This window comes from Pan troglodytes, chromosome X (assembly GCF_028858775.2).
Source record: "Pan troglodytes isolate AG18354 chromosome X, NHGRI_mPanTro3-v2.0_pri, whole genome shotgun sequence".
In the NCBI taxonomy this organism is placed as follows: domain Eukaryota; kingdom Metazoa; phylum Chordata; class Mammalia; order Primates; family Hominidae; genus Pan; species Pan troglodytes.
Window position 1 is genome coordinate 1,518,665 of NC_072421.2, and position 6,791 is coordinate 1,525,455.

Here is a 6,791-nt window from a genome sequence, read left to right on the forward strand (position 1 = left end):
TTGTATTTTCAGTAGAGACGGGGTTTCACCATGTTGGCCAGGCTGGTCTCGAACGCCTGACCTCAGGTGATCCACCTGCCTCGGCCTCCCAAAGTGCTGGGATGACAGGCGTGAGCCACCGCGCCCGGCCACTTTTCTTCATGACTGAGTTTTTGGTGCTCTTTTAAACTATATATATACTATATATATATATATAATAAAATATATATTTTAAGTCATATATATAAAATATATGTAATAAAATTTAAATATTTGTATTTTCTTTATGCTAGAACCAATTAAATTATACATAATGATTATATTCTCATATTAAATCTTAAATTCTCTTAAATTATAAGAAGAATTCCACTGGTTCTAGCATTAAGAGAAGACGAATGTTTAAGGTGACAGATATCCCAAGTGAACTGATTCGATTTTTACAAAGTACCCTTAAATTTATGCACCTTTTCTTTTATGCATCAACTTTACAAAGGAGGCTGGGCGTGGTGGCTCACGCCTGTAATCCCAGCACTTTGGGAGGCCGAGGCAGGCAGATCACGAGGTCAGGAGTTCGAGACCAGCCTGACCAACATGGAGAAACCCCATCTCTACTAAAAATACATAAATTAGCCGGCGTAATCATGGGCACCTGTAATCCCAGCTACTCAGGAGGCTGAGGCAGGAGAATCGCTTGAACCCGGGAGGCGGAAGTTGCAGTGAGCCGAGATCTCACCGTTGCACTCCAGCCTGGTGACAGAGTGAGACTCTGTCTCAAAAAAAAAAATACAACTTTAGGCCAGATGTGGTGGCTCACACCTGTAAATCCCAGCACTTTGAGAGTCTGAGGTGGGCGGATCATGAGGTCAGAAGTTCGAGACCAGCCTGGACAACATGGTGAAACCCCGTCTCTACTGAAAATACAAAAAAATTAGCCGGGCACAGTGGTGGGCGCCTGTAGTCCCAGCTACTCAGGAGGCTGAGGCAGAAGAATCATTTGAACCTGGAGGCGGGGATTGCAGTGAGCTGAGATTGCACCATTGCACTCCAGCCTGGCAACAGCGTGAGAGTCCGTCTCAAAAAAAAAAAAAAAAACTTAAAGAAAAAAAAGCAGCCCCTGAATTCCGGTATTCCCGGCTGATGCCAGGAGAAGCTGCCAAGTGTGACACCCTCCCAGCTGGCTGGCGGACACCGTCTAGTTTATATATTCAGAGACATCATTTCAGTCACCTCTGTTTCCTCTGCCGTCAAATACGTGACTGGAGGTAGCTTCTGAAAGTCCTCAGCCGTAACGATCCAGCAAGCTCATTAATAGAGACGGAACGGATCATCACTCGCTTACGTATCGGGTACAAATTGAAATCTTCAGAGTCCCGGCTGGTTCATTAGCAAATCAGGCCTCCATGGGACAACATGATACATTGCCTGATAAGCAATTAATAGATTCCTCAGTTATTTGATGCATGCACTTTGTGTGTGTGTGTGTGTGTGTGTGTGTGTGTGTGTGTGTGTGTGTGTGTGGTTGGAGCCGGGGGGAACGAGGCCCTGTCCACAACTTTAGCCATTGTGGTATCTGATTAGGATCGACCATTCAATGTCAAATGAATTCCGATGCATCCTAACGGCGGATGTCACTGGCCTAAGGACCCCCCGGTTAAGCCACCTGCCCCATCCTACGTGGACATCTGCTGGTGTTTTGTTTGTTTGTTTGTTTGTTTTTGAGATGGAGTTTCGCTCTCATTGCCTAGGCTGGAGTGCAACGGCACGATCTCGGCCCACTGCAACCTCCGCCTTCCGGGTTCAAACAGTTCTCCTACCTCAGCCTCCCAAATAGCTGGGATTACAGGCATGAGCCACCACGCCGGGCTAATTTTTGCATTTTTAGTAGAGACAAGGTTTCACCATGTTGATCAGGCTGGTCTCGAAGTCCTGACCTCGGGCGATCCACCCGCCTCGGCCTCCCAAAGTGCTGGATGACAGGCGTGAGCCACTGCGCCTGGCCAGACGTCCACTCAAATACAGGTGCACTTTCCAGGTTGACCCTTCTGGCTGGTGGACTTACAGGTGCAGGAAATCCCATTATTTCATTCCTTTCATTGCTTATCTCTCCTACTGAGTCCTCAAAGTCCATTATATCATTGTCATGCCTTTGCGTCCTCATAGCTTAGCTCCTACTTATAAGTGAGAACATAATGATGATTGATTTTCCATTCCTGAGTTACTTCACTTAGAATCATGGCCTCCAGCTCCATCCAGCTTGCTGCAAATGCCATCATTTCATTCCTTCTTATGGCTGAGTAGTATTTGGGGGAGATACCAAACTTCCAACATTCTTAGTCACTTTCAGGGCTGGGACTAGAGTGAGGCATTCATCTAGGGCAACAGATTTATTTTTTTATTATTATTATTATTATTATTATTATTATTATTATTATTATTATCTGAGACGGAGTTTTGCTTTTGTTGCCCAGGCTGGAGTGCAGTGGTGTGATCTCAGCTCACTGCAACCTCTGCCTCCCGGGTTCAAGCGATTTTCCTGCCTCAGCCTCCTGAGTAGCTGGGATTACAGGCACCTGCCACCACCCCCAGCTAATTTTTGTATTTTTAATACAAACGGGGTTGCACCTTGTTAGCCAGGATGGTCTCGAACTCCTGACCTCAGGTGATCCACTGCCCTTGGCCTCCCAAAGTGTTGAGATTACGGGCATGAGCCCCTGCGTCTGGCCGGGCACCAGATTCAAAAGGGTGCCAAAAACTGAGTCACTGAGACAAGTAATAATTTATTGCAATGATTTTGAAAAATCCAGAAGAATGCTGCAAGTCTGCAATGAACACGGCAGCCACATCTTAAAAGAAACAGGTGCAGGTAAAGACAGGTAGAAGCGGCTGGCCGTGGTGGCTCACACCTGTAATCCCAGCACTTTGGGAGGCCAAGGCGAGGCACGAGGATCTCTTGAGCCCAGGAGTTTGAGACCAGCCTGGCCAACATAGCAAGACCCCATCTCTACAAAAACTGTGACACGTTAAGTGGGCATGATGGCATGAGCCTGTAATCTGAGCTACTTGGGAGGTTGAGGTGGGAGGAGGGGCTTGAGCCCAGGAGGTCAAGGGTGCAGTGAACTGTGACTGAGCCTCTGCACTCCAGCCTGGGTGACGGGGACCCTGTTGTCTAAAAATAAAAATCAAGAGAAATCCAACAACGGTGTGATTAACACAACATGGCGACATTTCATATGTAGTCGGACGCATGTACATACAGATAGGGGAACTTACTGAGTCCTACCTGGGCTTAAGGACGGAAAAATACCCTGATCCTCCTTTTTTTTTTTTAATTTGAGATGGAGTCTCACTCTGTCACCCAGGCTGGAGTGCAATGGCATGATCTCGGCTCACTACAACCTCCGCCTCCCGGGTTCAAGCGATTCTCCTGCCTCAGCCTCCGGAGTAGCTGGGATTACAGGTGTCCACCACCACACCCGGCTAATTTTTGTATTTGTAGTAGAGACGGGGTTTCACCATATTAGCCAGGCTGGTCTCGAACTCATGACCTCAAGAGATCCACCCACCTCAGCCTCCCAAAGTGCTGGGATGACAGGCGCCCACCATCACACCCTGCTAATTTTTGTATTTTTAGTAGAGACGGGGTTTCACCATGTTGGCCAGGCTGGTCTCGAACTCCTGACCTCAAGTGATCCACCAGCCTCAGACTCCCAAAGTGCCAGGATTACAGGCGTGAGCCACTGCTCCTGGTCAATCCTGCTTTTTATAAAGAGAAAAAAGGTGCCTGTCCCACCTCACAACTCAGCCCTCGGGTAGTGGTTGAGCCCCAGGTAGCTTCATTCACACTGCCAGGGTCATAACGAATGTTTCTTTTTTTAGAAGCACCTTCTCTGCTTTTCTTTCCCGGTTTTCTTTTTTAACACACAAACATATTTTTAATATAGTTCTAAGAGAAGAAAAAGCAGGTCATAAAACTGTAATAAGTTTTCCTAATATTTTATTTATTTTTCATTATTACTATGTTTTAGATTTGCCAGCATGTCAAAAAGAACCTTTATTACTTTCTATAATTGCCTCTTATGCTTTGTTGCCACATGCCTTTGGAGCGGGAGCCTCTGTGGCAGGTGTTTCTTCTAATTTTAGAGCTGGAGCCTTTTTTGTTGTTGTTTTGTTTTGTTGAGAGGGAGTCTTGCTCTGTCCCCCAGGCTGGAGTGCAGTGGCACGATCTCGGCTCACCGCAACCTCCGTCTCCCAGGTTCAAGCGATTCTCCTGCCTCAGCCTCCCGAGTAGCTGGGATTACAGGCACCTGCCACCACGCCCAGGCTAATTTTTGTATTTTTAGTAGAGACGGGGTTTCACCATGTTGGCCAGGCTGGTCTTGAACTCCGGACCTCGTGATCCACCCGCCTCAGCCTACCAAAGTGCTGGGATTACAGGCGTGAGCCAACGTGCCTGGCCGGAGCTGGAGCTTTTTGACCCTTCTGAGCTTTTGGAGGAGGTGCCTCTGTGGATGTAACCGTCTTCTCACTCTACTTGGCAGGTGTTTCTTCTATTTTAGGAGCTGGAGTTTTTGAGTCCTCTGAACTTTTGGAGCAGATGCCTCTCTGGATGTAACCATCTTCTTACTCTACTTGGCAGGTGTTTCTTCTATTTTAGGAGCTAGAGTTTTTGAGTCCTCTGAACTTTTGGAGCAGGTGCTGTCTTCTGGCCTGTGGCTTTCTGGGAAAGAATCTTCTGGGCTGTAGCCTTACGCACGGCGGTCATCTTTTTTGCTGGAACTTTACCAGCAGCTGCAGCAGCAGCCGTACCCCTTAGCAGCAGGTGCTTTTTTGGAAGAAGCTTTCAGGAGAGCTGCCTTTTGAAGCGTCTTAACTTTATTCTTGATGATTCTGTTCCTCATTTTCTTTGCCTTCATAACTTTAAAGCGATCCAAATCTGTCATCTTGGATTTTTGGAGAAGCCTTCAGGAGAGCTGCCTTTCGAAGCTTCTTTTTTTTGAGATGGAGTCTTGCTCTGTCACCCAGCCTGGAGTGCAATGGCACCATCTCAGCTCACTGCAACCTCCACCTCCCCGGTTTAAGTGATTCTCCTTCCTCAGCCTCCCCAGTAGCTGGGATTACAGGCACATGCCACCACGCCCAGCTAATTTTTATATTTTTAGTAGAGACAGGGTTTCTCCATGTTGGCCAGGCTGGTCTCGAACTCCTGACCCCAGGTGATCCACCCGCCTCGGCCTCCCAAAGTGCTGGGATTACAGGCGTGAGCCATTGTGCCCGGGGTCTTGAAGCTTCTTCATTTCATTCCTGATGGTTGTGTTCCCATGTTCTTTGCTTGCATAACTTTAAAACGATTGAACTGTGTCATTTTGCCTTTCCTTTCTCTGGCTTCCATCTTCTTGGCCCCTCGTCTGGCTGCCCATTCTGTGTTGATGTGTAGCTTCTGCCAGGCCTGTCGGACGTACCTCTGGCGGGCGCGGTGTGGAAACTTGAGGAGGAAATCCGTGAGCTGCCTGTGCTTGAAAGGCATGGCCTGTCTCCTCCTCTGAGTGCACGGTCCATCAACCAAAGCCCTGTTCCCATCAATAACATCTGTAGTTGCGACTGGTTTTCCAGCATGAGGTCCAAAGCAGACGTAGGCCACCCGGGCAACCTCCACGAAGTCGCTGAGCACCATGTTGGTGGCCTTAGGCGAGAAGGTTAATCTTTTATTTTTAATTGGCAAATAATAATTATGTATGTGTTTAGGGTATAACGATATGTTTTCATCAATGTGGGAAGGATTAAATCAAGTTAATGCACCTGCCTCCTCACCTACCTATTATCACTGTGTGTTTTCTTGTTTTTTTGGTGGTGTTGTTCCTTTTTGAGATGGGGTCTTGCTCTGTCGCCCAGGCTGGAGTGCAGTGGTGCAGTCTCAGCTCACTGCAACCCCCATCTCCTGGCTTCAAGCAGTTCTCTTCCTCAGCCACTTTAAAACCATCCAAATCTGTCATCTTGGCTTTTTGGAGACGCTTTCAGGAGAACTGCCTTTGGAAGCTTTTTTTTTTTTTTTTTTTTTTTGAGATGGAGTCTCGCTCTGTTGCCCAGGCTGGAATGAAATGGCACCACACCTCAGGTGGTCTGTCCACCTTGGCCTCCCAAAGTGCTGCGATTACAGGCATGAGCCACCATGCCCAGACTCATCTCATCTGAGGTCAGGAGTGTGAGACCAGCCTGGCCAACATGGAGAAACCGTGTCTCTACTAAAAATACAAAATTAAATTTTGAGATGGGGTCTCGCTCTGTCACCCACGCTGGAGTGCAGTGGTGCAATCTCAGCTCACTGCAACCTCCACCTCCCGGGTTCAAGCGATTCTCTGCCTCAGCCTCCCGAGTAGCTGGAACTACAGGCACCCACCACCAAGACCGGCGAATTTTTGTATTTTTAGTAGAGATGGGGTTTCACCATGTTGGCCAGGCTGGTCTCAAACTCCTGATTTCGTGACCCACCTGCCTCGACTTCCCAACGTGCTGAGATTACAGGCATGAGCCACTGCGCCCAGCTACTACTTTATTTTTAATTGGCAAATAATTATGTATGCGTCCAGGGTGTCATGTTATGTTTTCATCGATGGGCGCAATGTGTAATGGTTAAATCACGTTGACACACCCACCATCTCACCTCCTTATTATCACTGTGAGTTTTTTAATGGTGGGAACATTCAAAACTTACTCTTTCAATGCAAAATTGATCACAAAAGCTGTCTAAGTTCTGTGAAAATATTTCCCGTGGCCGGGCGCAGTGGCTCACGCCTGTCATCCCAGCACTTTGAGAG

The 6,791-nt window shown here is 47.6% G+C and overlaps 1 pseudogene; it reads right to left on the bottom strand.

The window, feature by feature from the left end:
• Window positions 1-4,053: 4,053 nt before the first annotated feature.
• Window positions 4,054-5,650, bottom strand: LOC107971062 (large ribosomal subunit protein eL14-like; annotated as a pseudogene).
• Between the last annotated feature and the right edge of the window lie 1,141 nt (window positions 5,651-6,791).